This window comes from Rhamphochromis longiceps, linkage group LG3 (assembly GCF_057381845.1).
Source record: "Rhamphochromis longiceps isolate RC_006_pf linkage group LG3, R_longiceps_female_GT1.1, whole genome shotgun sequence".
Lineage (NCBI taxonomy): Eukaryota > Metazoa > Chordata > Actinopteri > Cichliformes > Cichlidae > Rhamphochromis > Rhamphochromis longiceps.
Window position 1 is genome coordinate 54714258 of NC_140559.1, and position 15734 is coordinate 54729991.

Here is a 15734-nt window from a genome sequence, read left to right on the forward strand (position 1 = left end):
ATTTTATCTGACAGCTGAAAGATAGCCGTCTGCCTCTTCCTGTCGCCTTAGTTTTCAAGTTCAACAAGCTTTATTAACCCGATAAGATCGCGCTCATGCTGCAGAAATAAAGTACACAACGCCAGGTTTGTTGAGGTGGATTAAAAACAAGTGTGCAAAATAAACCCGTGTGGCAACTGCTAGCTGTAAGAGAACCACCTCGGGAACATTCCTACATGCCAAAACAATTTCATGGAGACGTGATTGTTAAAAAATCGCTCCAGAGTTGCAGAGAGATATTAAAGACCTTGATAAAAATCGATATCTGTCGCTGACCCTTTAAATGAAGGGTCGCGGGATGGATCCATTGTTCAGTCAAAGTGCCCTTAAGGGAAATGCTGTACTGTACCCACTCACTATGAGGATAAAAAAACCATCCCTGAAAATATATGATATGATATCAAACTGGTTATCGTGCTTTTATTTTGTTAGTAAAGACTCGCCGTCTCGCTTAAGTGCTCTTTTGTAGGACAGATGCTTGTACTTGGTTTCCCTTTTGGAGTCTGTGCTGCTTTTTATTTTGTGACTTGTGCATCCTGAAATGGCCCAGAGTTTCATAGTGATAAGATCAGGCCATGTACAACTAACCCCTTTGACAGTGCTCTCAGTGAGAGCAGAGAAGCCCCGCCCACCTGCCATTCAATCCTGGGCCACCTGATCACCTTTTTTTTTAGTGTCTGAACTGAAGATCTGGACAAGATAACCAGTCTGAACTTGAATTTGAATCAAGCAAAGCGACTCGAGTAGAGTGCAACACTAAAACTTAGCACGACATGTACTTTATGTACTTTTCAAAGAGCTCAGTCTATCCAACTTATAGAAAAGATTTGGATTTTCTCATGGAGACAAAAAAATGCACGTCTCTGCTCTGCTCGCTTTTCTGTGCAGCTTTTCGACTTGCTGCAGAGAACTGAAAGACGGGGAGAGGGAGCGTCTAAAAGAGTAATGGGGGTTTCGTGCAGAAAAAGAGCTGGCGACAGAGTGACAGACATACAAAATGACAGAGCTAGAGAAGACTGAGCAGAGAAAGAGTTTCCCACCTGAGTTAAACTTTTAACGGGGTCAAGTGCCAGGTTCTAGTGTAAAAACGGCTAAGGCTAATTCATATTTTAAATGTGCCATTCACACGCACAGCACTGACAGCACAGAACACCAAGCTCCCGCAGGATCACAAGCCCACTACTCTTACCTCCAAGGACTGCTAGCAGCTCTTTTAAAGGCCTGAATTCTTTTTAAGCTGCCAAAGTATGCCAAAACATGACAGATGGAAGATATTTTCCACTCACCAAGTGACTGACAAAAAAACTCACATAACAAGAACTGATTAGCTGGTATAAGGATTGATATAAGTGGGATGTACTCTCTGCAGTCAGGGAGCAAAGAGAGTGCACTTCAACGTCAATGTCTTCAAACGAGGGGTACTTAGCTAAAAATATCAGTTCCACAGGACTGCTAAGTGGTTAAAAAAGAAAAAAAACAGGCAACCCAAATCCCAGCAAATACGCAGAATGGTGTAAGCATTTCGTATAAAGCGCAGACCCTAAATAAACTATGACTAATTTGTCACTCGGTGTCATATTTGTGGGTTGAGCGACCTTTTTCTTCCCGAGCGCCGTCGCCAGAACTTCTTCGATTACTTTATCAGTAATCCATTTAAAACAGCGTGCTGTAAATCTGTCCCGCTCCTCTAATCTTCAATTCATCACACATTTCCTAATCACACTCCAAAAATAACAAAACCTGGAATTACTTTGCCTCTTCTTTCTGTACAGCGAGAGCCAAGCCAAATGCAAGCTATCAAAGGTTTATGGCGTGCATATGAATCACCGAAGACTAACAAACCACCCCGCCTGCCTTGTTATACTGTAAAATAAAATAAAATAAATAGGTCTTTTCTCTTAATTAAGGCTTGAAATAATTTGAACAGGACCTGTAATAATGTAATGGTGCTTTCTTGGCGAGGTCATGGTAGTAAAAGCAGTGCTTTAATCTTCAGGCGGACAAACCCGGATAAATAAAGGTTAAACCAATAAAAATAAGGCGAGCCGACCTCCTGAAGCGGCGGCGGCGGCGGAACTGTTGCTAAATGATGAGGTAAGATGCTATTCTGTCACAACGGGGCCCACTTCCCTCGCAGCGCCACCAAGAGAGCAGCCGAGCACGGCTGGAGGTGCCAATGAATTAGTTCACTGTTTTCACTCATTACAGCGGACTGACTGCCTCACTTTTCCTCTGTCTTTATTTACGCCCTTTTCTTCATCTCCGACTTCTCTGGCACCGCACACACACAGCTAACAAAGACCCCGCTCATAATGAGGGCATAGCAGCGTTTGAGTGTGTGTTATTCTTTGTGTGGTTAGTATGCGTGTGTGTGTGCGTGTGTGCAGAGGGAGGAGGATTATGGCAGTTCCAAAGCTGTGAATAGGGGCCAGGCTGGGCCTTGGCCCTGGCTGAATTAATTACTCTAATTAGCTTCTTAATTGCATATATTAAACCAGTGGTTAGCAGGGCTGGAGCCGTGGTTAGGGCCCGGATCTGAAGCTGGAGCCGGGGGGTTGCAGGCGGACAAAAGGGTGTTGCACACAAATGGGCACACACACACATATATGCGCACAGAAGTAAAAAACTAGCTCCCCCCATCTACTTGAGATAGTCTGAAGTGGAGAAATGACAAGGGTATTCAATTATCCACCCCCCCACCCCCTCAACATCAATATATAATCAGCACATACTGCAAGAGCAGATGTGTGGTACTAATATGGAAGATAAGCCCTCCCACACCCTCCCAGAGGGAACAGAGAGGATTAATACTGGAACTACGGGGACTACTTCAAGTTGTCTTCATCTCAAACTCTCCACTGTATCGCTTACTCAGTGCTCTGCTGCCTGTGACATTCAAGACGCCAAACCCTGCTGCTGATTTGCGACCACTGCGCCTCGCCCTGTCTGGACTCGCGGCGCATCACAAAGACTTACACGGACTGTGACAGCATCAGGACCATTAGGTCCACCGCCCGTTCCAGTGCCCCGGCCTTTTTGGCTCGCACGTTCGGCGCATTCTAAACAATTATCAAACCCTTGGCTCTCCAGAGCGGACAACATGCATCAAATTAAGCTGTTTTTTGGCTTTGGTTGAACCTCGAGTAAAATACAAGCCACCCTGAGGGCGAGAGAGAGCAAGCGAGAGAGAGAGAGAGATCCTCTGACCAATAAAGGTGGAGGGTTTCTGACTGGGGGGGGGGGTGCCAAAACAAAAAAAATCTGCAGCAAATGGCTTGTTGTATTTGTGAAATTCACCCAAAGTATCTCACAACAATGACGATTAGTCGAGAACAAGTAAACATCCAGTCCGCTAATGAATCTCTCTTCAATAAACAAGTGGAGAACACATGCATGCACGCACACAACGCGCACACGCACGAGCGCAGCGTGATAATGATGTTCTTTGTGGAGTTTCTGGGGTAATTAGGGCTGCTTAAATGGTGGTTAAAAAGGATTTGCAGCTGATTGTTTGTCCTTGTGTCTTTGAGCCGTGGGCCCTCTTGCTCCTCTGAGTGTCAACAAAGTCTTCTTCAACTGTCTCGTCACAGAGCACAAAAAATCCCTTCTTTCACCACGCCGTCCGCCGCAGACCCTTCCTCTGCTTCTCCCAGTCCCTCCCTTTCTTCTTGTGTGTGCTCAAATTCTTCTTGCTTGTCTCTTTCCCTATAATTTGCTCTCTCGCTCTCCCTCGCTCCCTTACTTTTTCTCCTCCCTCTCTACGTCTTCCTCTCCATCTTCTTCAACTGAACAGCTGCTGGGTCCAATCACGCTCCAAGAACATAGTAATCTGCTTCACACGTGCCAGAGACAAACTCTTCTCCTCAAAAACAGCACCGGCAGTGTGTCTGCGCTCTTTTGTTCTTTTAAAGGAATGATTGGATATTTTTGGGAAACACGAATATAAGTTTTTCTTTCCTGAGACTTTGATGAGAGATTAACCTAAAATTCAGTCTGTGTAGAGTAAATATATTGCTCAAGTCCAGACATGGCAACTTTGTGTTAACCTTACCTTAAACGAACAACATTAAACACCTTTGACGTCTAATTCCAATTCTAACTCAATTTCATTTATTTTTTTAGTTGGTCTATGTATAAGCTTCCAGTCAAGTCTGTCACAACAAGTTTTTAATGATTATTGTGAAAAAAATTATCTGATGTAACCACTGTATGAAAAATGTATAATATGTAGAAACGCTGAGGAAAAAAAAATGCTACTAGCCAAAACTTTAACTTTATTTGATGTGTGTTTTGTACATTTTTAGCAAATTAATTACACTCAAAATACAAATTGAGGCTTAGAAATAATTTTTTTAAGTAAAACAAAAAAAATCTCTCCCTCATGTTTTGTCTAGGAGTAGTGCAATACACTAGCTAGCTGGCTTTTTAGCTACTACCTTATAGCTAACTTATTAACTGGAAGGTTAAGGTGCTGGATATTTTATATACATGTATTAATGACATCATATGGTTATTCAGTTGCCTTTAAAATGGCATGGTTATTGTCAAAATGTCATCACACCCACACTTCCTTCCGTTATGCAAAGCTAGGCTAAACACATGCTAACGCCAGGCAAGAATTTGAACATTTAATTACAAAATTGATTTAAATTGGACTTTTTTAAAAATTAATTAAAAAAACAATTAGAGGTCCTTTCTTTCTGCTTTCAGTAGAGTCAACCAAGCAGCTTTGTACTGTTTGCAGTTGTTATGTTAAGCTAGGTCAACCGTACGCTTGCTCAAGGCAATTTTTAGCCCACACTGAGAAAAAGAATAACTGTATGTTCCCAAAACGGTGAGCAATTCAAGGGGAGGACAGACGGGTTATCGTAAAACGTTTCAACACAAATGTCATTAGCGTGTGTGCAAGCAAATGCACACACACACACACACACGTTTGTGTATGCGGCTACACATCTGTCTGTGTGAACATGTTCATTATGTTGATCAGAGGTCATGTTTGCGTGAACCTAGGCACTAAATCAAGGCTATATTAGCGGGGTAATACGTTCTACTGATGGCAGAGGTCAGCTGAGAGGTGTGCTTGTTTAAACCCCCCTTCACCACCTCCGCCGTGCCTGATTGCCAGGAAACACATCCTTCTGCCTCAGCAGAAGGTAGCAGCACAATGATGCCTTTGTTCACCAAGTCGCGACGGGGAACGAGAAATGTATGCGTATTTGTGTGTGTATTTGTGTATGTCTGAGACATACAGTGTAGGAAGGTTAAATGAATCATACAACGTTAACCAGGCCCAGTCCAATTAGGGAAGGATTTTTCTTGTCTGACCTTTAACAGGAAAGACGTATTCACACTCACTCATGCAATCAACCCCTACCCCAGTACACAAACTTACACACACAGCAGCATCAGCCCTCCGTACAAAATCACGCAATCCCACACAAACACCCACAAATGCACCCGCCGCCCACACACACATAAGCTCTGAACCAAAACACACATACCAAAACACACACGCAGAGCCAATCTCGCAGACAGTAGCGCAGCTCTGATTGCTGACCTAAATCGGCCAGGCGATCTGTCACTTTCTCTTACTCACACTCAGCACACATCTTTTTTTTCTTCTTTTTTTTCCCCTCCCCTTTCTCTTATGTCTCTCCTCTTTTTTTCTTGCCCAAATATCCCTCGCTCTCTCCCAGTGTCACTTCACATCAGCTCATTCTGGTCCCTCTCCTCGTTTTACTTTACCAGAAATGTCTTTGTCCTATTTTTACCACCGGTATAGGTGTCAGCATATGGTGCATGTTTACAGTGGTTTTGTGGGATCTGCACACTGTATTTAATTGTGTTTAGATATTTCTGTGAATACACTAAAGACCCATGCAGAGAACCTCAGAGGAATATCAAGCATAATCCTTTAAAACACTTGAGATGACTGCTATTATTTTTAATAGAGTCATTCTTCCTTCTATCCACTTTCTCTTATCCATTTAGAGATGCAGATAAACTTTATCTCTTGGGCGGAAATTAGTTGGATCCGTTGCACCAAACCCCTGCTGGCCTATTCTATTCCATTTTCCACTTTTGCACTTTATTTGAGGCTATTTTCACACATGAGAGTTTAACTGAGGCTGTTCGCCCCAAGAATTCGACGTGTTTAGTAGAGTGTGAAAAATGTGTTGCAGGCTAGAAAAGCAGTCTCGGGTCCACCTCAAAATAGTTGTCGAGGGCTGGCTCGGAGCGAACTGGAGGCATGTCCCCCGAGGGCCACAAAAGATGTGAAAGCATAAACACACTTGAGGTTGAAAAATGTACAACACGGTTTTATTCTGTGTGGTCGGAATGGCAGAGAGCGCTTGTGTGCAGGTTCCTATTTTTAATTTCTAAGGAAAAAATTAAATAGGTGAAGAGTTCAGCTGAGTTTTCGCACACCAGCGAGTCGCAGAACTTAAGTCGAAAAATGCAATTAACTGAGAATGAACCAGATTATCCTCTTTACTCACTTTATTTGCTTACCGTCTTTTATAAAGCTTCATATACATTAAGATTCATGAGGAATTTGACTCGTTGAAGCTCTGACAGCCATAACTAAATAAAGTAAGTGCTGATCAGAGATGGGAAACATCCACTAACACGCTGCTCAAGGCCTGAATAGGATGAGATGGACACCAGTTCAGTTGTCACCTGTTTTCAGCCTAATGGGGCTTTGACAAACAGACATCATACCGTTTCTGTGACTTTGCTTCAGTTCTCAGCTAAGCCGATTCAGTTTTTCTACTAAACTACCAAAGATTACTCTTTTAAAAAGAAACTGTATAACAAAGTGGGGTTGAAAGTTTGATTGTTACCGTAAATGTAACAATATATACATGACTAGTTTCTCAGCAGGTCGGTAAAGTAGACCTGTTATGCTTTTCAATTTGTTTTATCATCAAGACATGATATTGTTCCAATGGTGGACGCTCTTATTAAATGGTTAAATTTTTGAATGATGGAGCTCAGAGGGCTTTAATTGCTTGATGTTTTCTACTTAGACCTCAGTCACACAGGTTGGTTGGTTGGTTGGAAACTACGTGGCAAACACTGCCCACTATGGCAAAATGAGTAGACTATGCCCGACTGGTTACTGGACATCGCCACTAAAGGCTGTGAAATCGATTGCTCAAACTAAACTCACGCAGACCTAGAGACCAGTCAGTGGCCCTTGATAACCACTGGTTGCTATGGAAAAATGTGCATTCCTTGACTGGTTGGCAAGTGGTTGCTTGCTGTTGTCAGTGTTGGGGAGTAACGGAATACATGTACCGCCGTTACGTATTTAAAATACAAAATATGAGTAACTGTATTCCGTTACAGTTACCGTTTAAAAAGGTGGTATTTAGAATACAGTTACTTTGTTGAAATAAAATGATTACAGGACAGTACTTTCCTGTTTCATATTGTGGCGGGTCAGGACTGTTTGGGTTTTGTTTGACAGCTATGTGCTGTTGTTCCAGGCGGCAGCGTTATGGTTGCCATGGTAACAGGGTGTCTCTCTCTCTCTGCGTGTTTCCTGGGTGAGAGAGCGCCTTTTTGTTGTTGTTGTGCTAAGCTAATGGGCAGAATGCTACAGATATAGCTCTAAAGAATGTAGCATCATAGGCAGTGTAGTCCGTGCTGCAGGGAGAATGGACTGTCACACCCATTATGTGTCTGTAAGCGAGGGAGGGAGAAAAAGGAAAAGTACAAGCTGTCCTCAAGCAGAAACGAGAGCTGGAAGCATGTAAATATAATAATAACCACTGCAGCCAAGAAGAGTGCCTGACGAGCCCAGTTGTAAGTAAGCTATTAAGACTCGACTGTACGCTGTGTTCGTGTTTTCCTCCAAAAACAATAAGTTCCGTTGGAGCAGCCTTTCAACGCCTCTCTCTGTCTCTCGCAAGCAAAGTTGACCCACACAACAAAGTAAAACTATTTTTCGGCTACGAACCCAACACGGAACCCACGGTATTAGCCAGAGGTCCCTTTACTACGGTTCGGAGCCGCGGACCTTCAGTAATAGTAATAAATCACAGCAATAGTACATTCACGTTGTTGTAAAAAGCATGATAATATATTAAGTAATCCAAAGTATTCAGAATACGTTACTGTCATTGAGTAACGTAACGGAATACGTTACAAAATACATTTTGGGGCATCTATTCTGTAATCTGTAGTGGAATACATTTTAAAAGTAACCTTCCCAACACTGGCTGTTGTTAGGTGAAACTGGTATAGTATACAGCGCTGCACTGAAAACCTAATTAAAACTGCTTTGGTCACTAGATTACTGAGTTGCCTATAGCCTGCATGGAAAACTCGTGTGAAAGAGTGCAACGCAAACCAAAAATAGAGACAGTTGTTGTGCACACAGTCGTGTTTTTGAAATGTGCTTCATCGGTAAGGCACTACTATTGTTTAAAGGCAAATTCTCTCTATTTCACATTTGCATCAAACTTTTTGAAGTTGAACTACTGAATGGTGGTGAGATAGTGAGTGTACTGGAACTACTAGCAGTCTGATGGGTGACAAAAGGTACAGCACCCTCTTTGTTGCCGATTCCACCCAACAACAGCCAGCAACCACTCGCCAACTCGGAGAATACACATCCTTTAGAGAGAAACACATTTACATTCCAGGTCTCCAAAAAAACCTAGTTTCAAAAACCATGAAAAGGTGAAAGGGGTGTTCAGTTGTGTTAACTAATTACTGTGGAAAGTAAAAATAATGGTGATTTAGTGGTCATTAAAACATGTTCAGAATTTGCAGTCTTGAACACTGTTCTCCCCAGCATAACCTGCCTGTATATGATAAAAGTATTAGTAATAATATCTGTATCAGCAGTACGAGCCCCGTACCAAAATTTGCAGTATCGCCCAGAACTACTGGAAATGATGACGGTAGGTCCTCTCTAAGTTTATTCCTTCTTCTGCCCATTGACAGAAGTAAAGACTGCATATACAGGGCTGCATTTGGATGCTAGCGGGATATCTGTATAAAAACAACCCCTACCCTAGCCGAAAGCCCCTCACTGTGGTCATCTTGTTTCTCTCTCCTTCCTGCAGCTCTTCCTCTCCTCTCCCCCGTGTCTTTGGTTGCTTTAGTGCCTGGCAGGAGGCTCAAATCAGAGGGCTTAAACTTGATCAAATATTCAACAGATATAGATTTCTCTGAGTCCCTGGATTCCCCACCTCTTCCACCCAGCTGAGTTCCATCCTTCCATTATTTTCCCTGAATCTTTCACTTTCACTCTCCCGACTGCAGTCACAAACAAACTTGCGTGCCGCACACTCGCACAGCCACGCACGTATGCACACGGGGAATCATAAAGTAATGTCGAGTGGCAGAGAGGTGCAGCTCATTTAGGCTGCAGTGCAGCGTTTCTCTCTGCTTCCTCTCCCCTCTGTTGTCTCTTCTCTCCTCTCTATTTCACTCTCCGCTTCGCTGTCACTCTCCATCTTTCTCTCTCTTGGTCTGTCTCTCACTCTTCCACTTTAACCCCCCCCCCCCCCTCCTCCCCAACCCCGCCCCACGTCCCCCCTTTTTTCTGTCGCCCCTCCCTTCCCCATGTGGATTCTGTGTCATTTATTTCAGCTTAACCCTGATAAATAAACCAGAGAGTACGTCTGCATTATTGAACACTTTGACGTTCCTGTCTGCACGCGCTACCCAGTGCTGTCCAACAATTAGACCACACAAACACACACACACACACACACACACTGCCCCACCCTGTCCAAAACTTTCCATTAAAGGCTAAAAGTCTGACATGTGCTCAAGAACATATATATCCATCCATCCATCCATCCATCCATTCGCTTCCGCTTGTCCTTTTCAGGGTCGCTGGGGACGCTGGAGCCTATCCCAGCTGTCATAGGGCGAGAGGCGGGGTACACCCTGGACAGGTCGCCAGTCTGTCGCAGGGCCAACACACAGGGACAGACAACCATTCGCACTCACATTCATTCGCACATTCACACCTAGTGACAATTTGGATTATCCAATTAACCTATCCCCACAAGCTGCATGTCTTTGGACGGTGGGAGGAAGCCAGAGTACCCGGAGAGAACCCATGCAAACACGGGGAGAACATGCAAACTCCACACAGAAAGACCCCGGCCTGATGTTGGAATTGAACTCAGGACCTTCTTGCTGTGCGGCAACAGTGCTAACCACCGTGCCACCGTGCTGCCCAGAACATATATATCAATAAAAAAAATTTTAAAAATCACAAAATGATAGAGAGCAGAAACCATGACCGATGGATAGAGAAAAGGAATACAACAGAGTGGGAGAGAGAAACTCAAATTTGCAGAGTGAGAAGCTGTGACATTTAAATAGCTACCAAATAAACACATGCACCAACATATCAGTAAACTTCCCACAAAAAAAAAAAAAAAAAATTAGAAACGACACACACACACACACACACACACAAATATGCACAAACACATTTTTTTCTCGGTTTGCAGGCTCCAGTCAGCTCTTCTATTATTCATATTAGTGGGGTGAGGTTGTTTATCTCGGCCATTGTGCAAATGCAAGCACCGTGCTCTGGGGGCCCTGCTCCGTAACCACACCGCTGGGAGTCATTCATGCTCTTGCGCAAACACAGAAAAATATGCCAATGCTACATATCCATACATGCACCTGCTAACCGCGCAGTCACACACACACAAAACGTCCACATATGCTTTCATACCTGTACCTGCCACAAATGTGCGCACACTCATACACGCTCTGCCATCTGTCTCGGCGTGCAACGACAACACCGGAGTCCCTGACTAAACTTTGTGCGCACTTGTGCATATGTTCCTGTGTCTTTTCGGGTGTGGGTGGGTGCGCGGCAGCTATTTTGAGAGCGTTTTGTGTGTGTTTGCGACCACAGCTCTGCACGGAGTGGCGAAGTGTGTGAGTGCATACATTTCTGAAAATGCCCCTGTGTACGGTGATGTGAGCGTGCATATGTTAGAGTGGGCACCGAGGAGGATTACTGCCATTTGTGGGTGTCTGTGCGTGCGGGTGGGTGGGTGTGTTAGATGGTGAGAGACAGAAAGAGTTCGCTCACATGCAAGGTCATATGTATATCAAGAGTGCGATTATTCACTGTAAGTCAGTGTGTGTTCAAACATGCGTGCGTGTGTGCGCGCGCCTGTTGCCATGTCCTTGACAGCAGCAGCAGTGATTGGAAGTGACCAAGCTGTTTCAGTGTCGCACTCCAGATGAGTGGTGTGCTCTGGTGGTGTATCAGCTGACACTCACACCCCATTCACATCAGGCACGCACATCAGGACCGGCCCACAACTGTCTGACATCTTCTTACTATTTGCTCTGTCCCTTCAGCTTTGATCCCTCAGCATGCACAACATATTCATACTCTATCAAAGTCTCTTCCGACACCATCCCTCTTTTGTCTCCCTTGTTCTGAGTTAGCTATCTTTCCCAGTCGCTTTCATCACTCAACAGTCATGCCTGGTACTTGAAATGAGCTCTAGCCAGCTTTATTGTGAAGAAGGGTGGTGTCCCTTTTGATATAAAATCAAGCACAGCATTACTTCAGGCCGGCCACAAAAGTCAAGCTGGGCCTGAAGGTCAGGTGATCTGAATGCCAGCCCACATCAGCTGATGCTCATCTAATACCTTTCAACAGATCGAGTTGGCAAATTTCATACTGGTGATGTCATTTTTCGTGCTGCAAGCTGCTTTGCAATCCACTTCAGCCTCAGCCTCTTCTTTCACGCTGGTCTGCTGTGGCTGATGCCTGCTCTGTTCTATTTTTTGATCTCACTGTGGCTGTCCTCGCCTCTGGCTTTAAATTTATGTGTGAGGTCCCAGGACCAGGGCCATATTGAATTACAACACAATAAAGAATTACAGGAAAGCACATTTAAGTGAGATCAACGTACAAGTTTTGAAAGTGAACATTTTTGACAAGTACCAACCTCAGATTAGAAATACAGCTAATGCAGACATACCAAAAACTGCATTTCTTCCAGTGACCACTTAAGGCTTCCTCTAGAGGTGAGTGAGTCCTCAAAGACTTCTATGTTTACAGCCTGATACAAAAGAAACTCACTGGGGTTGGTTGGTTGGTTGGTTGATTGATTGAATCAATTTTTAAATAATTAATCCTTTTGAATTTTGTTAAGGTTTAAAGTCGATAGAGAGGTGTACCAAGACAGAGGGAGCTTTACCTCCACTGATCTGAGATCTAAGTCACATAATATTTGCTAGCATTAGCTGATGGATTGACGATCCACTCAATAATCCAATCTCATTGTGACTTCTGGTTCCAGAAAATGGAGCTAAACCAGAAGCTTAAACGTTCTCAAGGTCAAAAACCAACAGGTCAAAGCATCGGGCTTATCCTTCTTTGATATACAGCCCATGATCATTTTCTGTCCTCGTCCTTCTTCTGCAAATGCATTTCAATATCGCATAAGGCTTATCTGTAAACAAACACTCCCAAGATAATACAGCGTGCACCTTTGTCACTTTGAATTAATCTGTAAGAAACTGGGTGCTTAAGGATATGTTCGCCAAAATTACAAAAAGCTCTGGCTAATCCATAATACACACTGTCCTCAGATTTTATTGGGACTGTCGCTTCAGATAAAAGCAGTTCATAGTGAGGTCTGTGGATTATCCAGCAAGGCACAGCAACCGGTCTGGAGAGCACGTTGATTTATTTTTTTTAAACACAAAAGTCCAAAAGCAGATAAACAAAAGAGGAACAATTAACATAACTTGGGTTCGCCAGAGTGAAGTGAAAAAAAAGGAAGTTTCGTAATAATTTCCCTAAAGTGTCTTTTTAGTTGTAAATCCAATAAGCTGTGTGTCTGCTCATGCATGCATGGGGTTGATGCACTGAGTGTGTGTGTGTGTGTGTGTGTGTGTGTGTGTGTGTGTGTGTGTGTGTGTGTGTGTGTGTGTGTGTGTGTGTGTGTGTTTGTTTGTAAAAGGGGTTAAAAAAAAACTAAAACGGTGGAGAAGACGAGCAAGCGGCAAAACACAAGACGGGAGAGCGTGACAGAGAAATGGGCTTACATAAACTCTGACCTCATGTTATGAATGCAAACATCAATCAATAAGTATGACAAATCAATTTCCCCGCTGCTTCGCTCCTCTCCCCAGGATACGGAAGTGAAGAATAACATTTAATAGGATTCAAGTAATTTGATTACAAAGCAGCAGCATCTGTGACGTGTTAGACACTGCAAAAACAAGTTTCCCCTTTTTCCAGATTCCTTGTGAGATTTTCGTCGACGCGTAAGGGTTATTTTCCCGTGCGATGATCAGTGACGGCACTTGTCGACGACTGCAATGTGAAAATCAAATCACGGAGCTTCTGCTTTGATTTACCGCGTGTTTACTCGAGAGCCAAACTGCAGGGGAAACTAATCACCCAGTGGGCTTTAAGCAAGTTACAGGTAATCTGTAATAGGTTTAACTTTAAATTAACCTCTACTGCCGAGTTTCCTCCTGCTGTTCCACCAGCCAGCAACTCCGCATTACCACGCATATGCTTTTCGCTTGTGCCCAGTCTGCAGTGTGCAAATTAAATCACACTATGCTATAGGTTAATTAAAACCAGATTTCCCTGAGGCTTCTGCATACATCGGTGCCTTTACACACGCCCGCAAACATACATTTAACTAAATTCAGGGACAAGCCATAGTTCACGCTGTGTTCAGCGTGTGCAATATCCTCCCTATAGGGTTAGCACACAGGCGACAGCAGATATGTGGCACTAAATTAGCAGCAGGATTAGCAGTTATTAATTATCTCACAACCTCATTAAGTACACACAAGCTCTGGTAAGAGACTCGGTGCGATTCTTCATTAAGGACACATGATCAAAGCCCGGTTGCTCACTAAACACAAGCGATCTCTCGATGTCGTCAATAAGTTATCAGGACCGAATGCTCTCTACGATCGGATACTCCCCCTCACCTATCCGAGTCTCTCTACGAATCTGGGAGTAAACCTCTGCGTGTGCGTATGAGAGCGAGAGTGCGCGCGTGACCTTGTGCTGCAGCCGTCATCGATCGGGCTGGAGCTGTCAATCGATCAGTCTGGGCTGTGAGTGGAGATAAAGGTGTTTCTATCTCTGGACACCTGGTTGTCAGGTTGGGGTACAGAAGAGAGGGGGAGCGAAATAAAAGGTCGGAGGAAAAGATGTGAACCCTACACCTACGCGGCCCCGCAAAATGTTTCATGGCAACAACTAAATTCTACTTTGACTCTTCTTACGTGGAGGGAACTGGGCGTGTTCGACATCTTTAACTGTTCAGTCGTGTAAGTATGACAGGGAACAGTCAAGATAGAAAGACATGAAAATGGGAACACATTTCAGGTCATGTTTTGTCTACATTTCTATTAAAAAAAATTAAAACTACAGTTCCTCTAAAGACCACTTGTGGCAGTCTGCAACAGAGAGTCAATCTCTTAGATTTTCATGTTAAAATTTCCAACTTTCTGTGAGAAATAAAACAGTTTGCAGCCTGACTTTAGTCTCTATAAATAAACCCCCTTCAGGACAACAGCGAGAGGAGATTTATTTATACGACTTATCTGCTTAAATTGAATTATAAAAGGCGTGCCCCCTTGTAAAGTTATGTATCACATAGGACATGCTTACTTTGACTATCAGGTGGATATATCAGTATCTGTCTACTAGTTACTGCATTTGATTTCTTTATCTACATTTGTGCCATTAGTAACGTTCTACTGTTGTATTTGTTTGTTACTTGGAACTAATTAGCAGGTATCTATGTCTAAGCAATACAGTTTTTGAATTGTGTTTTTCCTATTAAAGCTTTCTAAGGTTAGCTAATAACTTAGCGTGCGCCTTCTTATACAAATATGGTCGCTTGTAGCTACAAAAACAAAGATGCTGCGAGTCGGAATACCAAACTCAAGGCTTCAAAACCGGATTACTGAAACCACAGGACAACATTCCTGTGATACTCGATGGCTGCTCGGGTCCTCTCAATATTGAGTCCGTTACTAATTCATCTACCAGGAAGTGAGGCTTGCATTCATTTTCCTCCCTACTTATTAGGGCGAGATTCTGGGCGCACATACGCCAATACACACGTCCCTACAGTACATACAGTACACGACGGTTTACTGCACCACGACGCGCTATCTCGCTCACTCACATCTAATCAGAGAGAGACACTTGTGAGCTGATATCGACGCAGGGTAAAGGAGAAATGTGCCCAGAGCCTCGCCTCTCTTCACAAACACGCCACTTTTGTGGACTGATAGTAAAAAACCGAGCACACCTGAAACAGGTGAACAAATATGGAACACCAAAAGGCACGAGGGACTTCACAGACTTGGAAAAATCTTACATTCTCTTTGTCTCTTCTGTACTCTCTCTCTCTCTCTCTGTCTGTCTGCCTTTCTAGCTCTGTCCCAGCTTCCTCCTCCTCCTAGCTCTCCTCTTTCTGTCGTTTTTAGGTTTTTATTTTCCACCGGCAGACGAAAAGAAATGAAAAGAGCATTTGCACACCTGAGTGAATAGACCTCGCAGGTGCGTGGGAGGGGAGCTATGGGAATCAGGGTCTCTCGCTCTCTCTTTCTTTGTCTATCCTGCTCGCTGTCTCACTCCCGAGGTGTTTTTACAGCGCCTGTGTTTGTACTAGAAACTCGTGGGCGTGTGTGTATAC

General features: G+C 43.7%; 1 protein-coding gene across 1 annotated transcript in view; it reads right to left on the minus strand.

Moving 5' to 3' along the window:
- Positions 1-15734, minus strand: part of efnb3b (ephrin-B3b) — a 90923-nt gene that overhangs the window by 32449 nt on the left and 42740 nt on the right. The window lies entirely within an intron of this gene.